The sequence below is a fragment of the Ornithorhynchus anatinus genome, chromosome 20 (genome assembly GCF_004115215.2).
Source record: "Ornithorhynchus anatinus isolate Pmale09 chromosome 20, mOrnAna1.pri.v4, whole genome shotgun sequence".
NCBI classification, from domain to species: Eukaryota; Metazoa; Chordata; class Mammalia; order Monotremata; family Ornithorhynchidae; genus Ornithorhynchus; species Ornithorhynchus anatinus.
Window position 1 is genome coordinate 9,819,042 of NC_041747.1, and position 21,093 is coordinate 9,840,134.

Below are 21,093 nucleotides of genomic sequence, written 5' to 3' on the forward strand. Positions count from 1 at the left end.
TCTAGAATTCTAGACTGTAAACCAGGTGTGGGCAGGGATTGTCTCTCTTTATTGCTGAATTTTTCTTTCCAAGCACTTAGTACAGTGCTCTGCACACAATAAGCGCTCAATAAATATTGAATGAATTTACCTGTAAGCATAGATTACCTCAGTTGGCTAGGAATCAAAATAAAATTTATGTGCCAGCCACTGTACTAAGCACTGGGATAGATACAAACTAATGAGGTTGGACACAGTCCATATCCCACATAGGGCTCACAGTCTTAATCCTTATTTTATAGATGAGGTAACTGAGGCACAGAGAAATTAAGCGACTTACCCAAGGTTGCACAGCAGACAAGTGGCAGAGAAGAGATTAGAATCCAGGTCCTTCTGACTCCCAGGCCCGTGTTTTAGCCACTGGGCCACATCGCTTCTGTCTTCAAGTTAATCTTCACTGGGTCATCCCTGGAACCTTCCTTATAAGAAATTGTCTCTATTGCCGAATTGTACTTTCCGGGGCTTAGTACAGTACTCTGCACACAGTAAGTGCTCAATAGATTTGATTTAATGAATGAATAAGGGGCGGGGGGTTAAACAGCCAGGTGAAAGTCCTTCCAATAGCAGTCATTTTTAACAATGGATTACAAACTCTGGCCAACTTCTACTTTTCCTCCCAATTTCTTTAGATTTGCCAAGTGGATGCAGAAGTGTGCAGGGCAAGACCAACAAGAAATGTAAATCTGTGGCAAAAACACTACGACTAAGACCTTACCGGCTAGAAGTTAATCCGGCCTTTACATCCTACTTTGATGACTTTCCCAGGAGGTGGGAAAGCAGAAACAAATGGCTAAAATGTCCTCTGACCCCTCAGACACAGATAGCTAAGGCCCCCTCCGATTGTCTACCACCACACAGAGGGATCCAAACTGGATGGGGGCCCTCTGACGAGGGACCCCAGAGGTGAACCCCAACTGAATATCTCCCTCTGATTCTCCAATGTCCCTATGCAGATGGACCCTAGTCAAACTGCACAGCCCTCCTCCCCATCCTCAAATCCAAATAAGGAGCTTGAAAGAGTTACCCCCTGGAGTGTTATTTGTGAGTGACTAATGAACCAGAGAAAGGGAAAGCTCTTTGCATAACAAGAGCAAACACCCATGGAAGATAAATACATTCGGAGTGCGATGGGATCTAAAAATTCTCCTCGGATCTGTCAGTGTCAGGCCGCTGGGCCTGGAGGCTTTGAGGGGAGTATTAAATTGGCTGCAACAATATTACAGTTTTAGTTCCAAGAGGCCAATATCAAAGCTAACGATGCTGAGAGCTTGCCAACTGACTTGTTAATGTAAATAGTGAAATACCATCCCAAATCATGGGTCGGAAAAGTGGCTACAGAGACGTCCCTGAGGTGAAAAGGATTGAAATGGTTACCTCAAGCTCTGGACTCAAGAAAACCCTCCCACTCTTAGAGAGGATCCGCCCCCTTTATTCCCTCCCTTCTTCTCCCCCTGTAGTAGGAACAAAGTAACTCCGGAACTAATGTCTCCGAAAACTTGTTCTGGCGGAGGTGGGGAGTTAATTAAGTGGGACCTATTACCTCTGTTTGAACTTCTGCTCTGTAATCTGACCCTACTGAGGAAGGATTGAGTGGGGAACAGGTGGCTGCTGATGGAGAAAGTAGGGAACCAGTCCTTTCCCAAGCTCTCGCCCCAGGCCTCCGAATTCAGTAAGTGCTCAACTAATATCCCTGATTAATAATAATTAATAGTAGTAATAATAATAGTATTTGTTAAGCACTCACTAGGTGCCAAGCTGTGGTAGATAACAAGATCATCAAATCAGAACAGCCTCTGTCCCACAGTGGGCTCACGGTTTAAAGAGGAGGGAGGGCAGATATTGAATCCTCATTTTACAGAAATCTTCATTTTACAGATAAGAAAACGGGGTACAGAGAAGTTAAATGACTTGCCCAAGGTCACACAGCAGGTAAGCCATAAGGCTGGCTTCCTGCTCCTGTGCTCCCTCCGCTAGGCCACACGAGTTCTCCACATGCCCTCAGCTTTCTCTCTTGGGGGGAAATTTATTCACGAGAAAAATTCTTGCCAAAAGCAGTCTTTCTTTTGATGCTGGGCTATGTCAGAAACTACATGCATCTTTGATCCTATGACTCTGACTAGAGAAATTATAAGGCCTCTAAATTGGGATAATAGATTCTCATCAAGACTTCCAGCTTTAGGAAACAGCTTAATCTCAATTCTCAATGGCTGTTTCTTTGAGGCGGCAATGACTGAAAGGTCCCCAGTGCTGCTCAAAACAGCTCATCAGCTTAGAACAAAGCTGATTATGTAAATTGCACATTAAAATTCAGCTCCAATTTAATTTTATTCTGTAAATAAATATCCCATTAACAACCATCTGCTAAAAGTCAGGTAAGACATTGTCTTAGCCTATATTGTGGTCGACCAAGGAAATGCCCCATAAATGCTGACAGGGGTGGGATTAGGACACCAAAGCAGGGAGTTCGTAGAGATATTCTAAAATGGCAGCTTGGCTATAAAATCAGTTTAGAGAGCAATTCTGATTGGCTGAGATAAGTCCTAAGCCTATTTCTGGTCCTGCTATTTAGAGTCCACTCTAATGCTTTCTCTGATTGCTTTCATAGCGATCAATAATAATTATAGACTATGAATTCACTTCAAAAAAAATTCAGTTGAACATTAAATTAGCACCAAGTCCTTTTGTCCAGCAGTGATTTATTTCTAAAAATTGTGTCTAGTGAGTGCTAATCTTTGCTAGCTCTGCTGGGCTTTACCTTGGCATGATGATTATGATGAATCTAGTAGAAATAAGGGATTTTATTAAGCATCTGTTGTAGGCTAAATGATGAGGTAGGGCAAGGTTCTGAGATTAGACACAGTCTAATCCCTTCATGGGACCCACACTCTATCTTATTCCCATTCAGTAGATGAGGAAACTGAGGCCCAGAGAGTTTAAGTGACTTGCTTAAAGTCACTCACGGGTCCAGTGGCAGAGCTTGGATGCAAACGTGATATTGCAAACCTGATATTCCTGACCCTTAGTCTTCTGCTCTTTCTACTATACTATTGATTACTGTGTCTCACACTGACAAATATGTGTAAAAAGAAACCACTTGATGATTTTCCTCAAAGTGGCGATGGAACAGGAAGGGAAGAGGTTCTCCTGAGTCTTTCAAATTAAGAGCACAGGGATACTGCCCCAAATAATAATAACTGTGGTAGTTTAACAATTGTTTATTTAACGTTTGAGTTGTTTTGTAGCCTAGATGTGTGCGAAGCATTCTATCTACTGCTACAATGAACACTAACTGTATTCCCTGTCATTCTAAGATTTTTGGTATTGTTTTTGAAATGCCTTTGTGAGGGACAGGAGCAACTGACCGGTGAGATAACAGGCTGGATGGTAATGAAAAGCACCTCCCTATCTGCCGAAATGTCTGTCTGCAGAGACTGGGACGAGCTCCTAAAGGCTCATCTGTCAAGTATCCACTTTGTGAAATGGCCAGAAATGTGGATATGCATAATTGACTGTCCTGGCTTGGAAACTTGCCATATCAGTCTCTCAGGAGACATAATAAGTAACAGGGGCCTAGATGCCCTTTAATATGGGTTTCAATGTGTGTCACTTCTTCCGATTAGTAAAAGAAGGGCAGACTGGGAAATAGAAATGCTGGCCCAGAGGCCCGGAAATGCAGGGGCTTGAATCATTTCCCAAGAGCTACTTCCAACTCCCTGGATGACCTGGTTTTCCTTGCCTTAAAAAAAAAAATCAAAACAGCCATCCTCAATACAAAATATTTATTTATTCAACTTAATGGTATGTCTTAAACATTTACCATGCACCAGGCCCTGTACTAAGCTCTAGGGCTGGAGTTGATGCAAACTAATCAGGTTTTGACACAGTCCCTGTTCCTCATAGTCACAGTCTTAATCCCTATTTTTTAGATGATGTAACTGAGGTTCAGAGAAGTTAAATGATTTGCCCAAGGTCATGAGGTGTATGTAATATAATGCCAGATTTCTTTAATCCAGGATTCTTCAATAACCTGTCTGCCTCATTATAGGAGAATTGACTCAACCTGAAGGTCAAATATTGCTCAGTGTTACTAAGCTGCAATCTTGAAATCTCAATTTTATCTCATCTGTAGTTTTCCAATATTCTTCTGAATAGAAGGCATGGGCATGCCACCATCTCAAAAAGTCTTTTAATTTTCCAAGATCAATTTTTTATATATATATTTACTGAACTTTGGGTCCTTTTAAAAGGTAACATCAGTCTTTAGTTTGGAGTGGCTTTTTCCCCTATTGGGTTTTCTTGGAAACAACCATTTTCTACCAGTTGGATTTTCTGGGCTTTCTCTGACTATAAATTCTAGCAAACAGAATATGGGCACTAAATCCTATTAAGTGGGGGGATAGATGAGCTAAAGGTGGTCCATTATAGTAATAGCATTTATCTGTTCTTGTCTTGGAGCTCTCCTCACTTATCCATCTCAAAGTTAGTGATCACATCCACGCTTTCCTTAACTGCTGTTACTCTAAAGGAGAATGAAGTCTATGTGACGTTGTAGAAGAGTATTCAACTAAATGATTTTTAGACGCAATATTGCCCTTGGCATTCAAGTATCCTGGACTTAATCCTGGAATGACATTATAATGGGTGTCCCGTTGCCCACAGGCTCCCTTTAAAGGATTAAATGGGCCTCCTTATATTTAGAATGCCTTTGGCAAATTGAATTTCTAAAATACCTTAAACTCTTTGTAAAACCCCACCCGGATTGGTTGGTAATATTCATCTCAGCTTTATAGTTGTCTCTGGGTTTCAACTCCTCAATTGGGTTGATTCTGGGCTAGGAAGATCCTTAGTTAATGTGGGCGCAGAATCAATCACTTGTATTTATTGAGTGCTTAAAGTGTGCAGAACACTGCAGTAAGCACTTGGGAGAGGACAATACATCAGAGTTGGTAGATACAGTCTCTGCCCACAAGGAACTTACAGTGTGGAGGGAAAGTCAAAATAGAAATCTCTTGATTTGACCGGGATTGTACCGTCCCAAGCACTTAGTACAGTGCTCTGCATACAGTAAGTGCACAATAAATACTATTGATTGATCAATTGGTACCTCTTGCAGAGGTTTTAGTACTACCAACCAGAACCTTTTTTTAAACGGAATTTAAGCGCCTGTTATGTAGCCGGCACCATCCAAATTGCTGCAGTAGATACACGCTCATCCGGTTGGACACAGTCCCTGTCCCACGTGGGGCTCACAGTCTTAATCCCCATTTTATAGAAGAGATAACTGAGGCCTAGAGAAGTAAAGTGACTCACCCAAGGTAACACGGCAGACAAGTAATGGTGCTGGGATTAGAACCCAGGTCCTCTGATTCCCAAGTGTGTGCTCTTCCCACTAGACCATGCTACTTCTCAAGCTTGCTTGTAGGACCTCCAAGAGCTGTATTCACCCAGGAAATCATTTACTGCTGCATTGATAGCATCGTGTTGAGGTCATCACCCATAACCAATGGAGCAAAGCAGGACTGTGGAATGGGTCTTATTATTATATCCCATGCACCAGGATGGAAATACAGTTAAAAACTCTGGAAGCTGCAAACATTCTGCACTTCCAAATGATTGGGAAACTCTGAGTGTTATGATTAGGTAATGAGAGTCATTCAGAAACCATTCTATGCCAATGACTCGGTGCTTCCCAGAGGTACAGTGGACACCACAAGAGGCTTTGTGAAAAGTCAGTAATAATAATAATAATTATGGTATTTGTTAAGTGCTTACTATGTGGCAGGCACTGTACTAAGTGCTGGGGGATTACAAGCAAATCGGGTTGGGCACAGTCCCTGTCCCATATTGGGCTCCCAGTCTTAATTCCCGTTTTACAGATGAGGTTCATTACCTTAGAATTGACTTCCCATTTTATAATGGGCAAACTGAGGCGAAGGCAGGCTAAAGGAGTCGTTGGCACAACAGGAACAAAACTCAAGCCTTCTGCCTTCTAATCTATTCCACACTCTCTCACAAGCCAGGGAATTTGGTCTGAGAAAATCAGTGGGTTTGGTCTTGAACTCTTTCCAAAGACGAAGGATTGCCGAAGAGGGGGAGCTCAGAACAATTCTGCTCTCTGGAAGAAATAAAGGGGGATTGGGAGAGAGACAGTGTCATATTTTAAATTAAACAGTGATTTGTTCTGACAGTTTGAGGAATAATTTGTCCCCAGCTCCTAACTTTGTTCTGTGATATAAAAACCATTGTTTGTTGGAACAAAGAAGGAAAGCTGCTGGAAGGGGCTGTTTACACAGTGTGAGTGATAAGAGCTCAGATGGAGCCAGGCGCATGCTAATAAGGAGGGGGTTGGCTTCTTCCCAGCCCAAAAGTTAGAGTTTGGGGTGGAGGGTGCAGGAAGGCAAACCCAGAGATGCCAAATTGAAAGACAAAGGATCAGAACTGCGCCCATGCGCATTCATCCTCACTGTTCCTCTTCGGAAAATACCCCATTTCTTTTGCCCCCCACCCCCCCGGGGTAGTTTTGCATTTGAAATTCAGCCCTGAGGGTTAAAAGGAGGGGAAGGTTTGTGATGGGAAGAGGGGGCGTGGAAGCAGGGGAATTAAGGGGATCGTCATGCTGTGTGGTTAAACCCTCCCAGAAAACCTAAGGCATGGCATTGGTTCATCCCTGTCCCTGCTTTAACTAGCTCAGAGCTTGCACTCCGTGGCCAGCTGGTAAAGGAGGAGAATTCGATCGCATGTATATGTGTGTGTTTTACCAATGTCCCTGACGAAAGGGAATGGGGAGAAAATGGTTACCTGGTTAGAAAATAATACACACTCTGCCACTTGTCAGCTGTGTGACCTCGGGCAAGTCACTTCACTTCTCTGGGCCTGTTACCTCTACTGAAAAACGGGGTTTGAGACGTTAAGCCCCACATGGGACAGGGCCTGCGTCCAACATAATTTGCTTATATCTGCCCCAGCGCTCAGTACAGTGCCTGACACATAGTAAGCACTTAACAAATACCATAATTATCATAATTATCATTATATAAATGTATGCCTGTTACCATTGGAGAGTCAAAGGAGCTGAGGTTTTCTTGAAATTTGGTGGCTGAAGAGCATTTGATTACCGGTGCAAGTAACAATTCTCAAAAAATCTGTCCAGTGGGATGGTGTGACTTGAAGGGAGATGGGTTACAGCTGCCAGGAAGTAATGCTGAGCGAAATGGAGGTCCTCATCTTTCCCACCTCTGCCCAACCCCGGTATACCCTGTGCACATTGAGCCACATATAAAAGTCATCTGCTCTGTCTTCTTGGCCTTTCTTCACCTCTGGAGCAGAACTGAGACATCTGACATTTGTAACCTCACCTCCCTGCTCTCTCTCGGCCCCTCTCCCTATGACCAACTGGAGTGAGGAGAGGCAGGGAGATCAGCGAGGAGGCTGATGCAGTACAGTCAAGTATAGACTGGAGTAGGGAGAGACAGGAGGCAGAGAGGTCAGTGAGGAGGCTGATGCAGTAGAGTTAAATGTGAACTGGAGAGTGGAAAGACAGAAGGCAGGGAGGTCAGTGAGGAGGCTGATGCAGTATTTAAGGAGGGATAACTAAATATTAAATAGGTCAGGGAAATGGGATGCTTTGATGGAAGAAATTTTAGAATTAAATAAATATTGGCTCTAGAAGATTCAAGTAGTGCATTTCTGAAATAAACTAATCAGCTGACTTGTCCCTAAGCTCATTGTGGGAAGGGAATGTGTCCGTTTATTGTTATAGTATACTCTCCCATACTTAGTACAGTGCTTTGCACACAGTAAGTGTTCAATAAATGTGATTAAATGAATGAATAACCTTTCTATATTTGCGTAGTGTGCATGACTTAGTACTATCCATTGATTGAGCACTTACTCTGTGCAGAGCAGTGTATTAAGTACTTGGGAGAGCACGAAAGAGTCAGTAGATATGACATCTGCCTTCAAGGAGTTTACAATCTAGCTGGGGAGATTGACTGTAAACTCATTACAGAAGAGGCATAATGTGTTTTGCAATGAAAGTGTTAAGTGAAACCAAGACTTTCACACTGAAAGAGAGGCAAAATCAGAACCATTTAGCCTTTTGAAATGACTGGAAGATGGTGATCTGATTGCAGTTTTAAAATCAGCTAAAGGGTATTCAAGAATCAAGATCAAATAAGGAGCTGTAGATTTAAATGAAAGAAGGATTCTTGGAAGCATTCAAATAGGATGAACAGGTGGAATGAGCTTCAAAAGGAGAGTGGAAAGCAAATGAATTCATATATTTAAGTCAATTGAGATTGTGCTCTCTTTATTTCTCTACACTGTCTTCCATCCAAATCCTAATTTTTACAACATCGGGTTATTTCTTATAGTCACAATTTTACAGATAGGGAAGGTGCTTTGTTGTGGTGCATATATAATTTGCAAGGCATATAAAAGGCTTTGTGATTTTTCAAGACCTAAGGGGCTAGATAAATAGAAAGCGGGATTGCTGTCTACGCCATTAACTTTGCAATAAGAGTGTGCCATTAACTTTTCAATGATATGCTTAATCTCCTGGATAGCAAGGTTAGGGAGGGCATTGGGCAATCAGCATATTATTTCCTTTAAGTAAATTCAATGTTTTTTGCTGTTCAGATTACACATTCAGTAAAACTTATTAGATAGGGTAAGATTCGAATATGTGGTCCTCATGAACCTCTCAGTGGCTTTTCAGAAAGCCTTTACCTCCTTGATTTGAGGTTACCACATGCCCTCAGGTTTTCTGGGAGGAATAATAATGGTGTTTAAGTGCTTACTATATGCCAAGCACTGTTCTGAGCACTGGGTTAGATAGGAGGTAATCGGGTTGTCCCATGTGGGGCTCCCAGTCTTAATCCCCATTTTACAGATGAGGTAACTGAGGCAGAGAGAAGTGAAATGGCTTGCCCAAGGGCACACAGCAGACAAATGGCAGAGTCAGGATTAGAATCCATGTCCCCTGACTTTCAAGCCCGTGCTCTTTCCGCTAAGCCATGCTGCTTCCCTGCTAGGCAAGCAAAGAAGCCAATCCCAAAGAGCCCAGTCTGTCCTAGCCACAAAATTGTTCCATCCTAATTGAGTTCAATAAATCAGTCAATGGTGTGTATTGAGAGCTTACTGTGTGCAAAACACTGAACTAAGTGCTTGTAAATACAACAGAGGTGGTAGACGTGTTCCCTTTGCAGAAGCCAGAAATGAGAAAACAACCTGAGAATCACTCATCCGAGATGTAAAATAGGAAGCCTTGTTGTTCTATTGCAGAAAAATGCATTCTAAGAATAATCGTGGTATTTAAGTGCTTACTATGTGCCAAGCGCTGAGGGTAGATAACAAGGTAATCAGATCAAACACCATCCCTGACCCACACAGGCTCACTGTCTAAGAGGGAGGGAGAACAGTTATATTATCTCCATTTCACAGGTGAGGAAACTGAGGCACAGAGAAGCTAAGTGTCTTGCCAAGATCACAGTGGGCAAGTGGTGGAGACAGGATCAGAACTCCAATCCTCTGACTCTCAGTCAATTAATCGTATTTATCGACTGTGGTCTTTCCACTAGGGCAGCTGCATTCTATGCTTATATTAATAGAAATATCGGGGTGCAGGAAACTGTGCCCTCAAGATTCCCCTCCTGATTCAGACAGTTGCCACCCAAAAGACCTCTGTTTAGGATACGAATCCAGTACTCTCAAAAGGTGCAAAGGTCAGATGGTTTGATCTAGTGAAATCAGAAAGTTCCAAACTGGATAAATGCAGGTCCCTGTAGATATATCAAATGAGATCTTCTGAGTGGATTCTCGATTCCAGTACCGATGGAAGAGAGGAGTGGAAAGGGTGATGCAACACTACTCAATAAGATAAAATAGGGGAGACAGCAAGGAGAGGTGTCCCTCGGTCTCTCTGGGAAGTAGGGGAAAACACACGCACCCTATTTGGGGCAAACCCAGACATCTGAATACTGCAGAGTGAGAAAGGTCAAAGGAAAATCTGGGTGAAAGCTTTAGATAAGACATGTCCACCCCATTCTCCCTCTCCATTATCTTACTCTGTCTAGGGTCCTGGGGTAGACTTTGGGGTGACTCTGAGGGTCTACCAGGCCCCAGAACTATTCCCTTTGTTGGTTCCGCTGCTGTCCTGGTAAACATGGAATTAGCTACCAGCTCTGGAAAAAAGAATCCTGTCAAAAAAATGGCACTGGGCAAACCCAGAGTGAATGCTCTTGATGGAATGACTGACCTTAACAGTGCCTCAGGAAATCAAGCAACCAGGGAGGAAGAGGACAAATATAACAACTGTGAAGGGATTCGAGAATCAGGGTTAGGGAGATGTGGTCCCAGAAAGTAGTGACCACCTCTTAGTAGTAATAATAGAGATATCTGTTAAGCATATACTATGATCCACCCTCTGTATGAAGCACTGGTACAGATACAAGATAATCAGGTCAGGCACAGTCACTGTCCAACATGAGCCTCACAGTCTAAGTAGGAGGGAGAACAGGTCTCTAATCCTCATGTTACAGATAAGAAAACTGAAACACAGAGAAGTTAAGTGAGGTGCCTAAAGTCACACAGCAGGCAAGTGGAAGAGGAAGGGTTAGAACCCTGGCTCTATGACTTTATACCTTGCCAACCATATGGGACATTCAAACAGTCATTTGTCACATGGAAACAGAAGCTTCCAAAGAAATGTACCTTATTATTAGAATGGGAAATTGGCTGTCCATTGTAACTCCACAATGGTTGGCTAACAGATACCCTTGAACTGCACTTTACTGCTATTAATGAGGAAAATGCTCAGAGCAGAGGGGTAATTGACATATAACTTGAGTACCTTGTATTGTGAGTGAAAAAGAGTGTTTGCCCACCTACATTTTTCAGGATGGGGAGAAATAGTTATTAAATCCTGGAGGTATGAGAGGAAAACCCCCATGAAATAGCAATTTTCAAAGAAGACATCAAAAGGGAGCCTCCCCCTTCAGTTCGCCAATAGGTGTTCCCTGCTGCAATATTGAAATTAATATTAGGAGACAAAAAACTTGCAAATATGTATGGAGCATTAGAATTATAGGTAACAAACAGCCTGGTGTATAAATCAAAGACTAATTTGAATCATCTTTTGATGGGATTACAATAGCAGAATAGGAGAATAAAGGAGTTACCATTATAATGTGGGGACAAGAACCTTGCGTCGTGTTATAAAAACAAAATTTTTATGTTCATCTCCCTTGTTAGAGGTATAAACTCCCTATGGGAAGGAGTTGCTTCTTTATTCTGTACTTCCCAAGTGGCTGGTATAGCACACTGTTCCAAGTGGGAACTCAATAAATATTACTGCTGCTGCTATTACTACTTATGGGAAGATTGTGTATTATAGTCACCTTCGATTAGTGGGTAAGTGTTAGAAGATCTTCATTTTTCTATACAAATTCCTATATTATTATGTCCACCTCCAGCAGCTTACTTTGCACTCTTGCCGAACTATTCAGTTCAGTATAATAAGTCTGAAGTAGAGTTTGGGAAGTATAATAGCATCACGCCTTGACTGATACCATTCACAAAACCATTTCTTCTCCCATTAAAAAAAGAGAAGCAGCCATAGTCCAACGGAAAGAACAGAAGTTGGGAAGTCACAAGACCCAGGTTCTAATCCCAGCTCCACTATTTTCCAGTTTTGTTATCTCTTCTGTGCCACAGTTTCATCGTCTGTAAACTGGGAATGAAATACCATTCTCACTCCCTCTTAGATTGTGCACCCCACATGGAACAGGGACTCTGTGATCTGAATGCATTGTTATCTACCACAACAATTAGTATAGAATAAGCGCTTTAACAAAAACCGCAAATATTATTTCTTGTTCATTATGATATGCCTGAGACTCATTTTGTGAGAACATTCCCTAATTCTTCCATTGTGTTACCTCCAAATTTTGTAATGAAAATAGACGCTAAGAATATCTGAAACAAAACTCAAAATCTCACTCCAAACGTTTATTCATGGTAACAGGACTAGGAATAGTTTCCCAAGGATTCAACAGTGGCTAAGGGGAGGCAGAAATAAAGGGTCCTGAAAAATGAAAATGTATCAGAGTAAAGAGTAATGTACAAGAGGGAATTGCTGTTATCAACACATCTTACTTAGAAACATCATCATTAATGTAGGAATAATTCTTTAAATGAAAGGCACCAATGTGCTCGGTTGGGAAATGTCCCCAACACCAATGAGGAACTAGAGAGGTCAGCTCTCTGAGCAGGAAGTAACGGCAGCTTGGAAAAAATGCAAGCTAATGCACTAGGGAAAAATAAATCAGAAAAGCAAATATTTAATGCGAGGGAGAAAAATGGGAAATCAATAAAACCTGGAAAGACCTAGGGGTGATAACAAATAGCAAACTGTATGAATTTGCAATGGGATAGAGAAGAAGAAAAAGTCCAGTGGGATTTGAGGTTGCAAACCCAGAGGCATTACATCATAAAAAAGATCAGTAGTAGTTCCTTTCTGCAAATCTGAGCCTGTCCTTCTGGAATAGACCACATTAAGCAGACCCACTGGACGAGGAGCCCGAAGCAGAGCGGTGAGAAGGGCAGTGAGCAGAGGGATTTACCTTGTGAAAAATTATTTCAGGAAAGAAATGTATGTAGGCCAGCTAACTAGCTATTGGAGAGAGACCCATCCAAACTCAACAAAGAGTTGGTGGTTTTACCAGAGGGTCATCAGCAAGGAGAAGAGGAAATATGTAGCATGCTCATGAGAGGATTGTAATTAGGAGTCCCATCGTAGTAGTAGTGATCAGTCAATCAGTTGTATTTATTGAGTGCTTACTGTGTGCAGACCATTCATTCAATAGTATTTATTGAGGGCTTACTATATGCAGAGCACAGTACTAAGCGCTTGGAATGTACAGTACGGCAACAGATGGAGACAATCCCTGCCAATTGACGGGCTGACAGTCTAAACGGGGGAGACAGCAAAGCAAAACAGAACAAAACAAAACAACATCATCAAGATAAATAGAATCAAGGAGATATACACCTCATTAACAAAATAAATAGAGCAATAAATAATATAAACAAATGAGCACAGTGCTGAGGGGGAAGGGGGAAGAGCAGGGGGGAGGGAAGAGGAGGGGGAGCAGAGGGAAAGGGGGGCTCAGTCTGGGAAGGCCTCCTGGAGGAGGTGAGCTCTCAGGCTTTGAAGAGGGGAAGAGAGTTTGGCGGATGTGAGGAGGGAGGGCATTCCAGGACAGCGGTAGGATGTGGGCCAGGGGTCGACGGCGGGATAGGTGTGAATGGGGGACCGTGAGGAGGTGAGTGACAGAGGAGCGGAGTGTAGGGGGTGGGCAGAAGAAAGAGTTAAGGGAGGTGAGGTAGGGGGCAAGGGGATGGAGAGCTTTAAAGCCTAGAGTGAGGAGTTTTTGTTTCATGCGAAGGTTGATAGGCAACCACTGGAGGTTTTTGAGGAGGGGAGTGACATGCCCAGAGAGTTTCTGTAGGAAGATGAGCCGGGTAGCGGAATGAAGAATAGACTAGAGTGGGGAGAGAGGAGGAAGGGAGATCCGAGAGGAGGCTGACACAATAATCCAGTCAGGATATTATGAGACTTGTACCAGCACGATAGCAGTTTGGATGGAGAGGAAAGAGCAGATCTTGGCAATAATGTGAAGGTGAGAGCGGCAGGTGTTGGTGACGGATTGGATGTGTGGAGTGAATGAGAGAGCTGAGTCCAGGACAACACCAAGGTTGTAGGCCTGTGAGATGGGAAGGATGGTCGTGCTGTCCACAGTGACAGGGAAGTCAGGGAAAGGACAGGGTTTGGGAGAGAAGATAAGGAGCTCAGTTTTAGACATGTTGAGTTTTAGGTGGTGGGCATTCATCCAGGTGGAGACATCCTGGAGGCAGGAGGAGATACAAGCCTGAGGGAAGGGGAGAGAAGAGGGGAGGAGATGTAGATTTGGGTGTCATCCGCATAGAGATGATAGTTGAACCTGTGGGGGAGAATGAGTTCACCAAGGGAATGAGTATAGATGGAGAACAGAAGAGGGCCAAGAATTGACCCTTGAGGAACCTCTACAGGTAGTGGATGGGAAGGGGAGGAGGAGCCCGCGAAGGAGACCGAGAACGAACAGCCAGAAAGATGAGAGGAGAACCAGGAGTGTGGAGGAGAAGGGGATGGTCGATAGTGTCAAAGGCAGCTGAGAGGTCGAGGAGGATTAGGATAGAGTAGGAGCCATTGGATTTGGCAAGAAGGAGGTCATGGGTGACCTTTGACCTTTGAGAGAGCAGTCTTGGTGGAATGGAGGGGGATGGAAGCCGGATTGGAGGGAGTCCAGGAGAGAGTTGGAGTTGAGGAATTCAAGGCAGCGAGTGTAGACAACTTGTTCTAGGAGTTTGAAAAGGAAGGGTAGGAGGGAGATAGGACAATAACTGGAAGGGGAAGTGAGCACTTGGGAAGTACAGTTCAGCAACAGATTATCCCGCCAGCATTGCCGAAGTGCCCTGTTCAAATTCCTCTGCTTCTCTCAAGGTTCAGGTCAGCTGACACCCTGACATTGAACTCTGCTCCGGTAAAGTCCCAAGGATTCCTCCTAGTTTCGGCAAGAAACACACCATCCTATTTTAAGTCCTATTTTTTACTGTCAGGAACCTTCTGTTACCTGTTCCAAAATGGAGTCTGATGAGGATAAATGAGATTCCCAGTGTCTCGACTCAACGAATTACCTTGCTCCCTAGAGAAATGTAAAATAAAATCCTGGACAGATCAGGGCTTACATAAAATTAGAGCTGGTCGTGATGTGTCTTGATGTGCGGCTCTGAGGAGCCTGTTGGTGGAGGGGTCTCCGGAGAGACAGGTGTTTCTAATTATCCATTTCCTTAGTTCTTCCCTCCTGTACAGGTCACCAGTGGAGGATGAAGCTGTGCTCAGAGACTGTCTCTCCTTCCTCCCCACGGAGTCCAGTTGTTATAGTGTTTTATTATTAATGATCCCATCAATCACGATCGTCCCCATTTAGCGAGCCCTGACACTGCAGGGAGCAGAATCGGAAAAGTCCAGTGGCTTTAGGATCCAAACGGATCAAAGGGCAGCGAGGTGGTCGGAAAACAAGAGTCTTCTGCTCCTCCTGGAACTTCCAGATGCAACCAATGGAGACTCTTGGCCCGAGGACTTAAGTATGAGGTGGGCAGGCATCAGGGAAGACTGCTCTCGGTCCTTTCCTCGGGGATTATTTCCAAGAGCTGGGACTGGTCACCATGGCAACCTGTTCTGGGCTCTTAATGAGTTGAGTGAGGTAGGGGGTATTAAGGAAGAAAGAGAATGAGTGAGTAAGGATAGGGGGAAATGACAGTGAGAGATATATTCATCGCCTCTGGCCTCACAGGATTTATTGTCCAGCCTTTACAGTGGAAGATGGGCCTGAGAGTCCCAGATAAATCCAGGTACCCCTGACTCATTCCCTCTGACCATAATAATAATAATAATTATTATTATTGTAGTAATTGTGATATTCAGTGCTTATGTGCCAAGGACTATGATTAGCGCTGGACTGGGCTAGATATAAGGTAAGCAGATCAGATCCAGGCTATAGGACACTAGGATGGGAGCCACCTTTCTTCTCAGGGGCTCAAGGTAGGGTCCAAATCAGTGGATGAAGAGTCTACGCAAATTAAATTTCACCCACCCACATACTACTTGACCTGATCCATGAGTACTTTCTGCAGAGTTGGAGGAGGGCTCAGATCACCAGGTGGGCTCAACTGCCCTGAGGGAAACACCTCCCCCTGCCCCGTTGCTTCACTCTCCACCCTGAGTCAAAGTGTTTGGGATTCAATATGGTCCAGGATTCCGCTAGCCTGAGACCAACCCACCCTCCTCCTCCTTCCTGATCCTTTTCCCTCCCCTTCCTGACTCTGCCCTCCCCCAAACCCTCTCTCTCAGCCCCAGAGCACCACCGTTCCCTGAGGGAAGGACAGACTGTACACTGTAAACTCTCTGTGGACAGGGAACATGTCTTCTAAATCTGTTGTATTGTACGGTACTGTACTCTCCCAGTCACTTATTACGATGCTCTGCACAGAGCAAGCACTCAAAAGATACAATTGATTGATTGATAGACGAGCACGACAAGCAGAAACAGGCAGGGAGTGGGACCTTGGTCAAGTCACAGGTCCTCTGTCTCAGTTTCCTCACCTGCACAATGGGGATTAAAGACCTGTTCTTGCTTTCCTCTAGGCTGACATAGATCTGATCTGATTATCTTATTTTTGCCCCAATGCTTAGTATGGTGCTTGGCACACAGTAAAGTTTAGCAAATACCTCAGGTGTTAGAGTAATTATTATGATTTTTATTTTTATGGTCAGAAAGAAAGGGTCGGGGGTACCCGCCCTCCTGGCCCTGCCAGGAGAGACCCTTGGGATGTTCCAGTTTACTTGGCCAGACTCATCAGTTCCCACAGTTAAATGGAATTCAACTGCTGTTCTCTTCAGCCTCACAGGGAGACAACCAGGGTCACCAGGACAGTGGAAAAAGCACAGGATCAGGAATCGGGAATCCTGGAATCTAATGTCGGCTCCACCACTTGCCTGCTGAGTGACCTTGGGTAAGTCACTTAACCTCTCTCTGCTTCCGTTCCCTCATCTGTAAAATGAGAATTCAATACCTGTTCTCCCTCCCCTTTAGACTGTCGCTGTGTGGAACAGGGACTTTGTTCTGATTGCATTGTATCTACCCCCAGCCTTTACTACAATGCTTGCTGTGTAGTAAGCACTTAACAACTACCTCCATTGTTATTAACTCTGTAAACCACACCTAAAAGGAACTGTCAGTAGAGTGATGAAGACAGGGAACCTTTGTATGATCTGGGCCTCTAGAAAGATTGTCAGAACCGGATATCTGTAAATGAGAAAGTTTCTCTTCCGGTCCTGACTGACAGCAAAAAAATAAAGTTTTCTTTTATTAGAGCAAGCCTAATCATGATTCATGAGATCTTGTACATTTTAATCTCAGCAAAATTAAAAATTATCAAATTAGCTAAGTGTGTAATCCCTTATATTAATTGTTCATTAGTTACTTTCTAATGATAATGGACTGTTTATCAAATAACATGTGATATCCAGATAGTGCCAGATGAATTCATTAAAGTACTGCTTCAAGGAGCAACAAGGACCTAACTTCTTCAAATGAGCCATTTAAGTTCTACCAAGGTTGTAAATCAATTGTGTTGCAAACATCCTGAGTATTTTAGCTGTCTCAATTGAATTTAGTAGGCATGGTATCCAACTTGGCAAACTGCTTGTTCTCCTCTAAGGAGTCATTTGTCTGGGTTTCATCCCCAGAGATCCCAAGATGATCAACATTCTTAGCAAAGGGATGTGGTAGCTGCCAAAAGCTTCCCAAGCTAAGGTTTCAAAGGTTCTTCCAGCGTTCTAGAATCAAATTCAAATAAATTCTGCTTTATTTCTATTGGGGACAGAATGAGAGGAACAGAAACTCCTTACTATTAGCTTTAAAGCACTCAGTCACCTTGCCCCCTCCCACCCCACCTCGCTGCTCTCCTACTATGACCCAGCAGGCTGCACACTTCCCTCCTCTAATGCCAACCTACTCACTGCCGACCTCTGTCTCACTGCTCACCTCTCGCCCACATCCTGCCTCTGGACTGGAACGCCCTCACTCTTTATATCTGATGTACAAATTACTCTCCCCACCTTCAAAGCCTTATTGAAGGCCCATGTCCTGCAACAGGCCTTCCCTGACTAAACCATTGTTTCCTCTTCTCCCGCTGTCTTCTGCATCGCCCTTACACTTGGATTTCTTCCCTGTATTCACCCCTCTGTCAGCCCTGCAGCACTTATGTACATATTTGTAATTTATTTATATTAATGTCTATCTCCCATTCTAGACTGTAAGCTCACTGTGGTCAGGGAATGTGTCTACTAACTACCAATATATAATATTTTGTTTTATTATACTCTCCCAAGCACATAGTATAGTGCTGTGCACACAGTAAGCGCTCAGTAAATACATTGATTGATTGATTGGACTTAGAATTGCAGCAGGAGAGGATCAGGTTAGACAGAGGAAAGAATTTCCTGCTTATAAAGGTAGTGCCACATTAGGAATTGGGTTCCCCAAGGTCTTTGGGAATAGGGCAGATGATCTGTCAGAGTGCTCAAACTGAGGGCAGGTTGGGGGTGGGTTAATTATCCTCTGCAGATCTCTGTGATGTTAAGAACCTCCCACTTCTGATAAGAACAAGAGCATCCAAATCTACATCCCAAGAGGAATTGGGGCTTGGGTCCTTTGACCACCCTCCCCCTCCCCAAATAAACCCAATCTAGATTGCCAGCCTGATTGTTGGGTCTCCAGGGCAAACCACGATTTCCAGCCCCAAAGAGAGGTCGGACTTGAGACAGAATCTGGGAATGCAAACCTGCAAGAGGATCCTAAGTTGATGGGGATGATCAGACATTAGACTTAGACTGTCCCAGCGTAGGACAGGGATGAACTGACAATCTTGTATTTACCCCAGCGATAGCACAGTGCTGAACATGAAGTAAGGGCTTCACAAATACCACTTATTATTTGCAATATTATTATTAATGATATTATTGATAAACATGCCTTAAAATATCTTCAATTTAGCATCTTCAAGACCACACAGCAAACACCATAAGGCCAGCCTCCACCAATCATTACTTATTGTTCAGTTTCCTACAGGTCAGGTATCAACAAAGCCAGTCATGAGCCTCTATTCTTAATCCTAACTTCCTACTTTTACACTAAGTCTAATCTAGAGTCTCAGTCCTATTCCTGGACCTAATAAAATTTTTCCATTTTCCATTTTGAATGACTGAAGCACAACCTCATAAGTTGCAGCACAACAGTAGACAGTTGAGGGGTAACAGAAGAAAAACTCATCTGTCTGTGTTCAGGAATTAGAAGTGTTCTCAGTTACCCATTTATTTTTGACAGAGTTAGGGTTTTAGCTCCTCCTCAGAATAGCTATTTGGGTATCCTGCTGTGGTCCCTTCTCCTCTTATGGCCTGCCCAATGAAGGTGTAGTGACTTCAGTGGTTGGACTGTGGTCCTGAAATTCATTCTTTACAATTCTATGTTGCTCCTTGATGTTAATAGATGGAAAAAGGTGTTAGATCAGACGAAGCGAGATTGAATATGCTTCCTATCTAAAGGCAAGAAAACATCCACAGAGTCTGAGTGGGTCATGCTGAAACATTCCTCTTGATTGAGTTAACAATTTGAACTCTGAATTCTCTTCCTTAAAATGAGCAGTCAAATGACTCCTAGAAGAATCTCGACATCTCGTTAACTCGGGTAGAAATTAATTTTAAAAAATAATGGAGTCGATAAACAGCTTGAAATGGAGTAAAATCTCATTGAAAAAGAAATTTGGCTAATTTCTGCACAACTGTAGTTCCCGCGACTCAGTTATTTCTGCTGGGTTGTAGTTCATTAAAGCCTGAATCTCTCACCTTTCGGGAAGCTACTCACATATAATAATGTGCAATCAGAAATGATTCCAACCCTAACTGACAATCCCCATTAGAAAATCCATCAAATTTTGCTCAACAACAAAATTAGCAAATATGCCTCATCAGGGAAGCTAAGAAGATAGTACAGGGTAGGACCTGATCACCCTCACTTCAGAGCAACAACATCTCCCGAATCAAATTTGAGGTGTGCATCCCACAGTGAGTATGTCTCGCTGCTTGCCTCCTGCCAAGCCATTTGCCTGAGAGTTGATGGAGAGATTTCTCTGAAGACAGATTCCTTTTTCTCCACCCTCAATGGGCTCTTCAAGATTCTTTGATCCCTTCCTCCCCCAAAACAGCTAAACGCACCATCATTTTGAAAACACCCTACAATACTCTCACTGAATTCATCTGAAGCTAAAAAGAAACTATCTCTGAGGGTGTGGGAAGCCTGTGGAATTCATTCGTTCCCCCAGGAAACGGCACAGGCCAAAAATAATCAGCAGATAGAAGAACATTTTGGATCAATTCATGGGTAACTGGTCCTTAATGGACTACCAGAGGGATAATCCGTAAAGATGGGAAAGTTAGGCATGTTGGATGGTCTATCCCTGGTCATGAGGATGGATGTCAAGGAGAGCAACTATCCCATGATTCCTCCAATCATCCTGTGGTCCTTGCTGGAGTCAGAATTCTTGGCTCGATGGACCTTCCTCCTGACCAGGAATGATACAGCGCAGGCTCTGATGACAACCAAGAAGTCATCATGCATCTCTCCCTGGCTTTTGTGTATAACTTGGAACTAGCTGATTGGACACTTGGGAGTTAGTGAGTGGCATGAGGTTTTAGCTGTTTTATCCAGGGCTCGATCCATATCAGGACTCATGTTGGCATCCTATACCTGAGGGGAAAGCCCTGGCCTATTAATGATAAGAATTATGGTACTTGTTAACTGCTTACTATGTGCCAAGCACTGTTCTAAGCACTAGGAGTAGATATGAGTTAATCAGGTTGGACGGAGCCCCTGTCCCACATGGGGCTCATGCTCTTAATCCCTGTTTTACAGATGAGGTAACTGAGGCACAGAAAAGTGAAGAGACTTGCCCAAGGTCACACAGCAGACACATGGCAGAGCCGGGATTCGAAGCCAGGTCCTTCTGACTCCCAGGCCCGTGCTGTATCCACTAAGCCACACTGCTTCTTCTAAGAGCCCTTCAGAGAGTCTTCTGTTGACCAGACATCATTCATTCAATAGTATTTATTGAGCCCTTACTATGTGCAGAGCACTGGCAGACTTGTGGCCAGCCTCTGTCCAGGCTTCAGTAGGATCGGGAAGAGAACAACTTTCTCCTCCTCCTCAAACTCCTGTCCCTTCTCACAAATGTCCCAGTTCAGCAGCTCCACTAGGCAATAGGAGGAGCTCACGATTTCTTGCCCCTCATCCAAAATTTGAATCCTTCAAGAACTATATGCTGAGTATGGTGTTCAGTGCTGGGATAGTTAGAAATAAATAATAGGGTTGAATGCACTCTAAGGGATAGGGAAAGTAG

At 43.5% G+C, this 21,093-nt stretch overlaps 1 protein-coding gene across 1 annotated transcript in view; it reads left to right on the plus strand.

Annotated features, from left to right (window-relative positions):
* Window positions 1-1,591: 1,591 nt before the first annotated feature.
* ERICH6B (glutamate rich 6B) overlaps window positions 1,592-21,093 on the plus strand; it is a 62,255-nt gene continuing 42,753 nt past the window's right edge. The window contains exons 1-2 of the mRNA XM_029048142.2: window positions 1,592-1,708; window positions 16,538-16,650. The gene's annotated coding sequence lies outside the window, so the exon portion shown is untranslated. The remainder of the gene's footprint in view (window positions 1,709-16,537; window positions 16,651-21,093) is intronic.